Consider the following 12,807-nt stretch of genomic DNA (forward strand, 5'->3'; position numbering starts at 1 on the left):
TGTTCCTAAAATTTTGATCTAACTCCCAATTGTGATTTTCCCGTCGTCTCTTGAACCAGGCAGATATTCTCAGTTACCCCAGATTCACACTCGGTTTCCCCTCATATATTCTCTTTGTTATCTCTTCTCACTCTTTTTAACCTCTGTTATTTAGAGCTTTCCTGTTTTGACTGTTTCTCACTACAATAAAGATGCCAATTATACCCAAATTGGTTTACATTATTAAATACAATTCCTATCAAAATCTCAGTGAGGTTTTTTTCTTGGAGAAATAGACAAGTATAGAACATAATTTACATGAAAAGGCAAAGAAATTGGAATATCTGAAACAATTTTGAAACAGAAGAATTACGTTCAAAGAATGCCCTACCAAATTCAAGACTTGGAACACAGCTACGATACAGTACTGTTCTGAAGTCTCAGTTTGGAGTTTAAAAAAAACAGAAAGGTGTAGTTGAGTCAATGGCTATATTGACTCAAAGAGCATTTCTGAGTATTTTCCCAAACTGACATTGCAAATATCGGTGTTTTATTTCAGCCCTTTTGTAAAGATCCAGCATTTCATAGTAAACAGGCACTGAGTCCAGCCCTACCAGAGTGTGCAGATTGTAATGGTGGACTTCTCATGCCAGGTAGGGTCAACCAACATGGGGTTAGAGATTAATCAAAGAATCTATATGTTTACATGCATAACTCGTGGACACAGACATTGGTATGAGGAAGGCTTGGAGGTGGGGTGGATGCAGGGTGGAGGGGATCAATGAGGGGGAAAAGTGGACATCTGTAATCCTTTCAACAATAAAGATAAAGAAACTTTAAAAAAAAAAGCAGCTTTGAGGCCCAGGCGATTTTAAAACTGTGGGCTACAAGGGCATGGAAAATTTACCCCTTTCTTCTTTGCTTAGTCTTTCAAATTTTTAATTTTAAACATAATAGTCCTTTATAAAACTTGATGCTTTGTGTGTTCTAATACAAGCCTGTCTACAAAAAGGGTGATAAATTCTCTCTGGAATAAGAATTTCTTTTGGAGTCAGGAAAATTGTCTGAAACAATGATTTTTTTGGGCATCACACAATTCCCTTAGCTGAGCCGACACACCTGCAAGTGCAGGGTGTTTTTAGGCTTTTGGAAGCTTTGATGGCCTGGTGCCAGGGACCATCTCTCCCTTAGTGACTACCCAGGGCTACTGGAGAAAATGATTCAGAGGCATATGTAGCTAGGAGACCAATACCAAAGATTGAGGGGCTCATGGCTGCAAATCCTGAAGGAAAGAGAATAATATGTATTTAATATCACACGTGAACATATGGTCTTGAAGGGGCCAAGAGAAAAAAATAATAATCTAGTGCAACATGGGAATGACTTGGATCTCCAGATTAGTACATGCACAACAGCCATTCCCCAGGCTTACTTCTCAAGAGAGCTTCCCTAGCATTGCTCTTAACCATATTTTGTTTTAACGACTCTAGCTGTTTGGTGAAACCTGTGGACCCTTATCAGAATACCATTTCAAAATGCTTCAAAGAAAATGCATAGGATTGATAAAGAAAAAAAATGATATAAAAATATATTTTCATCTTCAAGTTAAGAGCAAGAAGGTTGCTAAATCAGCTAGGAGAAGGGTAGAGAAGTAAAGATCCTGGTTAGAGTCCCAAGCGGGTTAGCACATTGCGCTTGATTCAGCACGTCAGGCCAAAACATTTTACATTTATTCTGTGGGTAAAAATACTGTGACTTGGGACACAAAAGTGATTTTAACAAATAATTTTTTTCTTTTTAAAGAGAATTAGAACACTTAATTTTAGCATAAGAAATTAAACTTTAGTGACCATTGTGTTATTAAAGGGTACTGTGGCTGTTTTGAGATCTTCAGGCTTAAAAAATACTTCAGGAGGAATGAATGAAAATGCTCACATATTTTGGAGAAAGATACATATATATCAAAACTAACAATTCACTTTTAACATACAAAATCTCAATTCTTACGCAGTGATCAATTTCTTTTTATGTGACCCGGGATCACCATAAAATCATCGTAAAACGACACACTTTTTTTTTCTCTCAAAAGTGCATGGAAGTTATAAAACTCAATTTTTAAGCAATAAACTAAAGAGAGAATTTTGTCACCAGGATAGATTAAAGTTTTTGACTAAATGAATTTTCTTGCCAAAGGGGCTTACAGTACTTCACAGAATCTATTTTCCTGACAGAATAAATCATTGCATGTGACAAAATGCAGTTCCTCAGAAAGGATTTAGTTTCTCCCCCCAAACCATTCCCTCTGTGGAAATATATTTTGCAAGACAGCAGCAGTTCCAAGTCTGAGATTTCTTGGGGAGAGCTGTATTTACACCCAGCGGTGTAAGTGTTTACAGATGGGGAAATGTAAGCACACAGGCGGGGAAAGGTGTGCTGTGTGCAGATTTTAGGTGCACATCAATTTTTACTTTCAGTTAGCATTCAGTGATTCAAAACTTAAAACACCGTTCCGCGATCTGAATTGTTTCTCTCTAATCAAGTACTGTTTTAGGCACATTTTATCAGTTGTGTTTATCGGAATGCAGAATTAAAGTGAATCGGGTGTAGAGCAGAACAGAACACCTGACCAAGGGAGCAATGAGTGCCTCTGATTAAAAGTTTTATAAATGTGATTCACGTTTTGGGATCCAACAAGTGATATATTCAACTGTACATCCTAGTAATATACATGTGTTAGTGAACTTAGAGAGAGGATCTATAATTGAAATCCTCTTTCCTAAAGACTAATGTCATAAAATGTTAAAATTAATGTGCAGAAATACAGATGCAAACATTTAGGGTCGGGGTGGGGGTGAGGGCATGTGAGGATGTGAGAAGCAGAAAATGAGAAATCTTCAAATATTGGTCAAGTATATGTTTTTCGTTTAACTGAAGGATAACCAATAATTATGTAATATCATTATAATGGATAAATGCACTTGATAATAATGGTGCTTATTCTATACTTGCAGCAAAATGGAAAGATATGAAACATTATGGAACACAAACAAAATTATTGGTTAAGCAATTTAATACAAATAGTATGGAGTTAAAAACTCTGTACCACAAGAAAAGAAGCTTCTTAATAGCAAGAATCGTTTCCATTCTTGTCCACTTAGTGATAACCGGCTACAGAATTTGTGGGGCCCAGTGCAAAATGAAAATGTGGGAGCCCTTGTTTAAATGTTTTTAAGAATTTCAAGATTGTAACAGCAGATTATTACATTAATTTCTGGTCTTCCCGAGCACACAGGGTCCAGCACAATTGTATAGATCACATGTCCCTCTGCTTTTAGTAACATTTGAAAGACTAACACAAAGTTAGAAAAAAAATATCATGGAAGAAACAAAGAAAAATTCAATGTCAACAAAACTTTTAAAGTTTTAGTAGTCAGATTCAATTTTGCCTTTTTGCTTTGGGGGTGCTTTGTCTTTTTATGTTTTCATTCAACAACATTCTCGATCACCCGCATGCATATACAAGGCATGAAGCAACACTCTACAGGCCGCAGTGTCTGCCTCCGTGGGGTTTTTCATAGTCGGTCTCCTCTCCGGCTGCTCATAATCACATGTTCCTCCTTATTCTCACGAGACAGCTTTAATCAGATGTTTCAGAAATAATGGAAGATATCAGCCTGATTCTTATACAAAAACCTGCCATCCCACTTCCATCCTTACTTATATCATGTCTCTGTTCCTTCCATTTTGCCAAGTGAGCAGAGCGCCCATTCATCCTGTTACTGGTCAATCAGCCACTACGACTACACTGGGCATCTTCTCTCCTCACATACTTGCTGCATCAGGTAATTTTCTCCGTCTTCATCACGCCCCACTAGCCATGAAACAGGCTCATAGCCGATATCACTCAGCCCTATCCAGTTTTTAAATCAGCAAAGTAGCTTAACTCATCTCCCTATTTTTTTCATAGAAATACCTTTTTTCCCCCCAAAACACACACAAGACTCATTTTTTAATAAAAAGTAAAACTCATTTTAAAAAATACAAGGGACTCATCTCATTCATTGTCCTTCTGCAGGTTTTTCACTGTTTACCGCACACAAATTCTGTTTGTAAATTAAATTTATTGGTGTGACAATGGTTAATAAGATGATATAGGTTTCTATAATGCATCATCAGTGTATTCCAGTGTGTGCCCACCACCTGAAGTCAAATCTTTTTTCATAACCATGTATTTGGCCCCCTTTACCCTTTGCCACCTCCCCACCCCCTTTCCTCTGGTAACCACCAGATTGTTGTCTGTGTCTGTGAGTTTTTGTTTGTTTTTCTTTGTTCATTTGTCCCCAAAGTGCCTCGTCATCTGCTGCTGTCATAAACATAGTGAACTCTGCTTCATTTGGGATGCTGCTCACAGCAGCTCACTCTTATTTACACATTGTATGAAAGTTGCTTGAACAAAGCCATAGGGAAATAAATGCTCCTTTTAGCGCCATCAAAATCCCATTAATACAGTTTCAATGTTGTTTACAACATGCCCCCTTCTTCAGATACCAAGATGCTTTCAGTTTTAAGAATTCTGCATACAACGATTCATTTAACCTTCACATGAACTTATGATGTATGTACCGTTATTATCTCAGTTTTACAAATGAGGAAACCAAAGCATAAGAAGTAATTTCCAAAGTTTATTAAGCTAATAGTTAGACAGCCTGGCTGCAGAATCAATAGGCTAAAGCACTGCGATATGCCAACTCCCTAAAGTTTCTAATTTTTTTTTAAAATGTCACTTTGGAAGATTTCTTTCTAGTCTTTTGGCAGTTAGTCCTCAAGTTTACATTAGCTGTATTTTTCTCTTAGAATTCTAATACATCTTGTACTTATAACACCCCATCATATAATAAAGTTGCTTCAACTCCTGACTAAGCATTCTTTACTCCTTGTTATTGTCGTGAATAGTCCTGTCCAATAGGATATCCTATAATAGAAATATTCTGTATCTTCACTGGTTAGAACAGTAGCCACTGGTTAACTACATGTGACCACTGACTGCTTGAAATGTGAGTAGTATGACTAAAGAAATTAAGTTTTTAAATTTCTTTAATTATAATTAAATTGAAACACCCACATGTATCTAGCAACTTTTGTATTGGACAGTGCTGACCTTGAACTTTACTTTTACCCTCTTTATAGCAAAAACACATAAAAAGAAAGAAAAATATAAATTTCTTTATAGTCAATAGTTGTATAGGTTCCCTAATACATTGTATATATTTCCCTACACGTGAATATTTTCTTATACCCTATGTAGCCCTTTAGTTCAGTTTTCTTCTTGCTGTTGGTTGGAGAATGGCAAACAAATAAACACACTAAAAATCCTTCACATGTTATAAAGTTGTTACTTGCTAAAGAGAAAAGGAAAACAGGATGTTGTAATAGGCATGATCAGGTTGTAAAAGTACATCTAGTAGTCTGGATGAGCCAAATTACGCTGTACATAAGCCACAAATCTTAGGGCCACAATACTCAAGAATTTATTTCTCACTCAATTACAAGTTGAACAACAGTTTGCCTCTTGCTCTGTTTATTTTAATATATGAAGAAACCAGCCAAGTAGTTTCCTCTTGATTTGTGGTTCTAAAATTACCGTAGAAGTAGAAAATGATAGGTAGGTAGATAGATGGGAAATCTAAGGATGGTTCCTGGGTTAAGTAGGTAGAGATAAATTTTATAATCTGGTCTTTTGTTTCAAAACTATGTGCTTTCTTTAGACCACACTGTCTGTTTTAAGACTTGAATGACTAGGAAAATATTCATATAGTGAGCAGAGCCTTAGTCTGTGGACACAAACAGTAGATAAAAGAAACAATGCTACAGACAATAAACATGAAAATAGCAGAAAATATAGCTGAAATTATTTATCAACCATTCATTTATTCCTTCTAATATGTCCTGTGACAAACAAAACAAATATATACCAGAGAAAACTCTAATTACATTCATGGAAAAGACTTTATAATAAAGGCAATGGGTGACCCATGTTTTGAAGGGTGATAGTGTTTTATCAAGTAGAAAACATAAAGGAATAGGGGGATCTTTTATTAATATCTGTAGATTTTGTGGTGTATGTGCTAAGTGCAGGAAACTGAATTTAGATAGGAGTAAAAAAACACACAACAGATATGGAAAAATAGAAAGAACATTTTTCACCCCAGGAATTACATTGTAGTGGACTCTTGAATTAAAGCAAACAAGTCTTATCTCATAGGCCAGTTGCCAGTGCCAGTGCCAAGATAGGAAGTTTTATTTTCTCATCGATATAAATAAAGTATTTTGCAAACCCTACTCTCTTCTATGGGATTTAGTATCCATTTAAACTAATCTTTTCCACTGCAATGAATAATTCATTGACCACACAGAGGGTTATTGAGTTACATACCCCACAGTTGCCCATTTAACAGCCATGTGTTCACTCAGATAAATAAGACAGAATACCTTATGTTGAACTCCTGGTGATTTGAACAGAAAACATGTTAATGGAATGACCAACATATTATGTGACTTCATTAAATGGCAACTAATTATATGGCTTTTAATGTAAAGGACAGGCATTAATGACTAATCTAATGAGGTACAAATGACTACGCACTAATTCTGCATTTGTTTTGTAATTAGAGATAAAGTTATTGTCAATTTTAGAACTCATTTTTATAAGACTGCTACATTATTGTAAAAAAGAAAAGCCTAACGCTTTCAATATTTCATTATACTCTGAAATGACAATGTTGATTTCAGTTCTATTTCTCCCTTCTTTTATCCCCATAAGTGTACTTTGAAAAAGAAAAAGAATTAGAATCTGTTCGTTAAAAAATAATAACCTGTGTTCTACATAGCCATAAGAAAAGATAAAATACTGCCATTTGCTACCACTTGGCTGGATCTTGAAAATATCATGGTAAGCAAGCTAAGCAAGGCAGAAAAAGTCAAGAGCCATATGGTTTCACTCATATGTGGGATATAAAACAGCAACAAATGAAACAAAAAGAAAAACAAACAAACAAAAACTCAGAGAAGGGGGGGTTATAAAGGATGAAGAAGGTCAAATATATGGTGACAGAAAGAACCTGGCTTCGGGTGGTAGGAACACGGTGCAATATACAGATAGTGTATTATAGAATTGTGAACTTGAAACCTATACAATTTTATTAACCAGTCAAATTATTAATATTTAACTTAAAAAATAAATAGGTTGAGAAAAATAAATAAACTGTAGTCTCTCTTCCTTCTCATCCTGGGTTTTTCTAACATAAGCAATGTAATTAGTAATTTCCAAACTACCAATGAAAGACTTTTCTTTCCCTGACTCCCTTTTTCATGTATTACCTAGGAACCCTTGGTGTCCTGTGGGCACCCTCACTCGCCAGAGTCCTGTGTTCACTTTTCCAGGTATCCTATCTCAAGGAGTCCATAGGAATAATTTCCATCTCAGTGTGCAATTAAGTCAATGTGTTTCCTTTTTTCTGTACAGTTTGAATTTGTATCATCATTGAAGGGTGGTTATGTGACTTCTAATACATTTTCCATTTACCCTGATCAGGAAGTTAGAGGGCCCAAGGAAAAGTAGAAGAAAATTTATAGACCTCCCGAATATATCCCACATAAGAAAAAGGTGTAATCATTTGTATTGGGTCTTTCTAAACTGTAATAAGTCCACTGTTGAAAGAATATCATTTTTCATGAAAGACCAGGAAATATTCCACACCAAATACAGGTGATTACATATACCAAAAATTATTATCCTCATAGCCCCATATTTTAAAAATGAAGTTATTACCTGAGGCAGGAGAAGCAAAACAAGGGATTGTTTTTCTATGAGGTAAACATTTTTCAAGTATTTTGGATATCAGAAAAAAAGGAGAGATCTTCTAGCTGATTGATTGAGCCAAAAATAAAAAATTGTATTATGAACAATTGTCTCCAAAATTTGATATCTTATGTGAAATAAACCAATTCATTTACAGACAAACAAAACTTACACAAAAAGAAATATTTAACTTCAATATCTCTATATTTATTTCAAAAACTGAATCAATAATTAGTATTCTTCAATTACTCATTAATTTAATGAATGATCTCATTACCATCTCTGTTTCTCTTACAAATTCTCTTAATAAAACTTTATGTAGTTAAGGAAACATGAGGGTTTTGAACTATATTAACCATATGAGCACTTCTATGTTAAAACTTCACAGGCAATTTTATTCTATTTATATATCTTTTTACATTACAATACTACCCACTGAAAATATGTACAAATAGTTTAATAGTTTTATTCTATTTTTTTTTAGTTAAATTATGATTCCTTTAAGAGCTTCTAATTTTATTTTTATGAGTTCAATATATTAGCATAATATATTCAAATATATATTGAATGCCTATTACATATCAGGCATATTTCTTTTTTCTCTCTCTCTCTTCTTCCTGGATGCCCACCCCTGTCCCTGTCATCGAAAGCAGTAAGCAGGTCCTGATGAGTTTCATCTGTGGGAGGTCCTCTGCCCATCCTCTCCTGTCCAGTCCCAGCGACACAGCACCAGGTCAGCTCTTACTATGGGCTGCAGATTTATGGCCACAATTCTCTGAGCCACGTCTCCAAGGACATGTTTCCTGCCTCAACTCCTCCCATCCATCCTACACTGGAAACAACCTGTAGAATTTTCATTTTTTTGCCAGTATATAGCTTAACAGGCTGTTACAGCCTGTATTAGTCAGGGTTCTCCAGAAAAATAAATCCAATAGAGTATATATATTTATATAGAGAGAAACATTTATTTTTGAAAATTAACACATGATTTTGGGGGCTGAAATTTGCAGTGCAGGTTGGAAATTCTGCCTGCACTCAACATTGTAGCCTTGACAATCTGCAAGTTGAATTTTTCCCTCTTGGGGGTCCCTTCGTCTTTTCTCATAGGCTTCAACTCATTGGATTACCCACATTACGAAGGGTAATCTTTACTCAAAAGTTTACCTATTTAAGTGCTAGTTACATTTAAAAATATCTTCACAACAAAATCTAGCCTACTGGTTGAGCAAACAACTGGGCACCATAGGCTAGCCAAGTTGATATATACTATGACACATAGTGAAATGCTTGATATTGTCATTTTAAACTTGGTAAAAACAGGCTTTGGGCTGGTTTGTTTTTAACACTCCTTACCCAAAAATTTACACACACAGCATAATAAACTATGAATAAATTTCTGTTGGTTGATTGAATGAAAACAGGATGACTAAATGTATTGTCATAGAGATTTTTCATTATGTTATATGAGATTCATGGGAGGCAAATGAGGATGTGTCTTTTGAATGTAATTAAAATATTGTCAATGCAAAAATGTAAACTAAACAAAAATTTTAAATTATGCCTCTACCTTTGCCATTGTGAGCAATGCAAGTCACCTATGGTGGGGCTTATTCCTACATAGAGAAGACACATTCAGTCATATACTCGTGTGTGTGTGTGTGTGTGTGTGTGTGTGTGTGTGTGTGTGTTCCAACATTTCAACTTGCAATCTTCACTCTTAAACCTTCATCTGGAGCTGTTGGCACTCTGCAGTATCCTTCATTCTGACGATACACTGGGAAGCAGTTTTACATTGGTTCCCATGGAATGGAAAAGAAGACATAATGAAATGTATGTAATATTCATCGCACAACCGTAGTAGGCATTAAGTTCAGGAAGAGCAGGATAAATTCCAGGTGAATGAGTAAAAAGAACACTGATAATATTATATCCAGGGGGTCGTGAGAATAGAATAGAGAGACTGATTTCACTAAGCTTTTTTTCACCCTAACTTTTTTTTAATTTCAAGTAGTCAAAGCTTTTTTGAATGAGAATATTCTTACTTTTACTTTCAATCTTTTTGAGGGTATTGACTTAAAAGTTATTTTTTAGACTAATATATGCCTCTTCTGTAAGATAAAAATCAAGTGAGTATATATATATACATGATGGTGAATAATACCTCATTAGCTTGAACACATTAAAAAGAAACAATACCATTGCTCAGACTTTTACATAAACAACACAGAATCAGAAAAGCCAGAGAAGATTTTGTTAAATAACACTTTGTTTTCTATTAGACAATAAATCTCTGGATGAATGCTATCTAATAGAACTTTCTGGAATGATGGTGAAGTTTTGTCTAATGAGAGAGACAATAGCTGCACATAGTGATTGAGCACTTGAAATGTATAAAAGACTCTGATAATCTGACTTTTAATTTAATTAAATGTATTTATTTTAAAATTTAAACTTAAATCGACACATATGGCTCATGTACTGTATTTATGGATCAGCCCTAGATTTTTTAAAAATGGAAATAAACACTCACAAAATATGCATGGACAATGTGTACTATAATATACATTTCAGTTGCTTAACCCCTATGCTCAGAAACAGGCCTGAACCTGGAGAGTATTATGTTAAGTGAAATAAGCCATTAAGAGAAAGACAAATACCATATGATTTTACTCCTCTGTGGAATCGAATGAACAATATAAACAAACAAGCAAAATAGAAACAGACTCATAGATAGGAAAGAGACTGACAGCTCTCAGAGAAGAGAGGGGTGTGGGACTGGGTGAAAAGGGTGAAGAGATTAAAAATACAGAAACAAACAAACAAACAAACAAATAAAATAATCACCAACCAGAGCATGGTGATGACCAGAGGGAAAGGGGGTGGGGTAAGGTAAAAGAGGGTATAGGAGGAATAAATGGTGACAGAAGGAGACTTGATTTGGGGTGGTGAACACACAATACAGTATACTATGATGTATTATAGAATTGTACACCTGAAACCTATATGATTTTATTAACCACTGTCACCCCAACAAATTCAATTCAATAAAAAAGAAAAAAAAAGAAAGTGTAAGAGGTGTGTGTGTGTGTCCTCTCGGTCTTTTAACTTCTTTAAGAATACACATGGGGCATAGGAAAGTTTAGCTCCATAAAGCAAGTTTTTAATAGATTAAAATAATTAATCAGTAAGTCATACCTCTTTACTCTTACTTTGAAATTTTGATCTAATTCCACAAAATGTCAAAGTATAAACGACTATATACTAATATTGTTATAAATGCTAGTAAAAATACAGAGATATATAAAAATTATCTGATGTTCACTAATAATTGGCAGTCATAGAAGTCAACAATATTTAATTCTCTATATAGAACTGGTTGAGCTCTAAGATGAGTGGATTTCAATGAAAAAAAAAATGTCATAATGAAATTCCTACTGCAATCAGGGTACAAGTTTATGTGATCAGGGCTAGAACAGCATAACAGCTTCTGGAACTTTTGAGTAAGATCTATAGTCTTCCAGAAGTAACACATGTAGGTGAATAATTTCAATGTATTATAAAATATGGCAAAAGCAAGATATCAGCAGTAGGTGAATTGTAGCAACTGGAATACTGAGTAGGGAATCCATTCTGATGAGGGTGAGCAGAAAAAATGTTATGGGGAAGGTGATGTTTGACCACCTTCAATAATTCAAGGAGGGCCACAGTCAGAATAATCCAGGCAAAGACAAGCTCAGCCAATCCTGAGATGGGGAGGCATGACATTTGTTTGGTGTGGCTGGAGGTAGAAAATATGAAAGTGAGACTAAAACTTTGTCTTCACATTATCTTATGAAGCATTTCCAAGGACATATTATGGAATTTAGGTTTTATGCTGCAGTCAATGAAGAATTAATTGCTGGATGTTTTGATTTTTTAAGAAGTAAATGGGCAAAAGTTCCGTCTTAGAAAAATACCAGTGTAGGGTGGATGGGAGGAGATGAGGCAGGAGACATGTCCTTGGAGACGTGGCTCAGAGAATTGTGGCCATAAATCTGCAGCCCATAGTAAGAGCTGACCTGGTGCTGTGTCGCTGGGACTGGACAGGAGAGGATGGGCAGAGGACCTCCCACAGATGAAACTCATCAGGACCTGCTTACTGCTTTCGATGACAGGGACAGGGGTGGGCATCCAGGAAGAAGAAAGAGAGAGAAAAAAGAAATATGCCTGATATGTAATAGGCATTCAATATATATTTGAATATATTATGCTAATATATTGAACTCATAAAAATAAAATTAGAAGCTCTTAAAGGAATCATAATTTAACTAAAAAAAAATAGAATAAAACTATTAAACTATTTGTACATATTTTCAGTGGGTAGTATTGTAATGTAAAAAGATATATAAATAGAATAAAATTGCCTGTGAAGTTTTAACATAGAAGTGCTCATATGGTTAATATAGTTCAAAACCCTCATGTTTCCTTAACTACATAAAGTTTTATTAAGAGAATTTGTAAGAGAAACAGAGATGGTAATGAGATCATTCATTAAATTAATGAGTAATTGAAGAATACTAATTATTGATTCAGTTTTTGAAATAAATATAGAGATATTCAAGTTAAATATTTCTTTTTGTGTAAGTTTTGTTTGTCTGTAAATGAATTGGTTTATTTCATATAAGATATCAAATTTTGGAGATAGTTGTTCATAATACAATTTTTTATTTTTGGCTCAATCAATCAGCTAGAAGGTCTCTCCTTTTTTTCTGATATCCAAAATACTTGAAAAATGTTTACCTCATAGAAAAACAATCCCTTGTTTTGCTTCTCCTGCCTCAGGTAATAACTTCATTTTTAAAATATGTGGCTATGAGGATAATAATTTTTGGTATATATAATCACCTGTATTTGGTGTGGAATATTTCCTGGTCTTTCATGAAAAATGATATTCTTTCAACAGTGGACTTATTACAGTTTAGAAAGACCCA

The sequence above is a fragment of the Miniopterus schreibersii genome, assembly GCF_964146895.1.
Source record: "Miniopterus schreibersii genome assembly, chromosome: 13".
In the NCBI taxonomy this organism is placed as follows: Eukaryota; Metazoa; Chordata; class Mammalia; order Chiroptera; family Miniopteridae; genus Miniopterus; species Miniopterus schreibersii.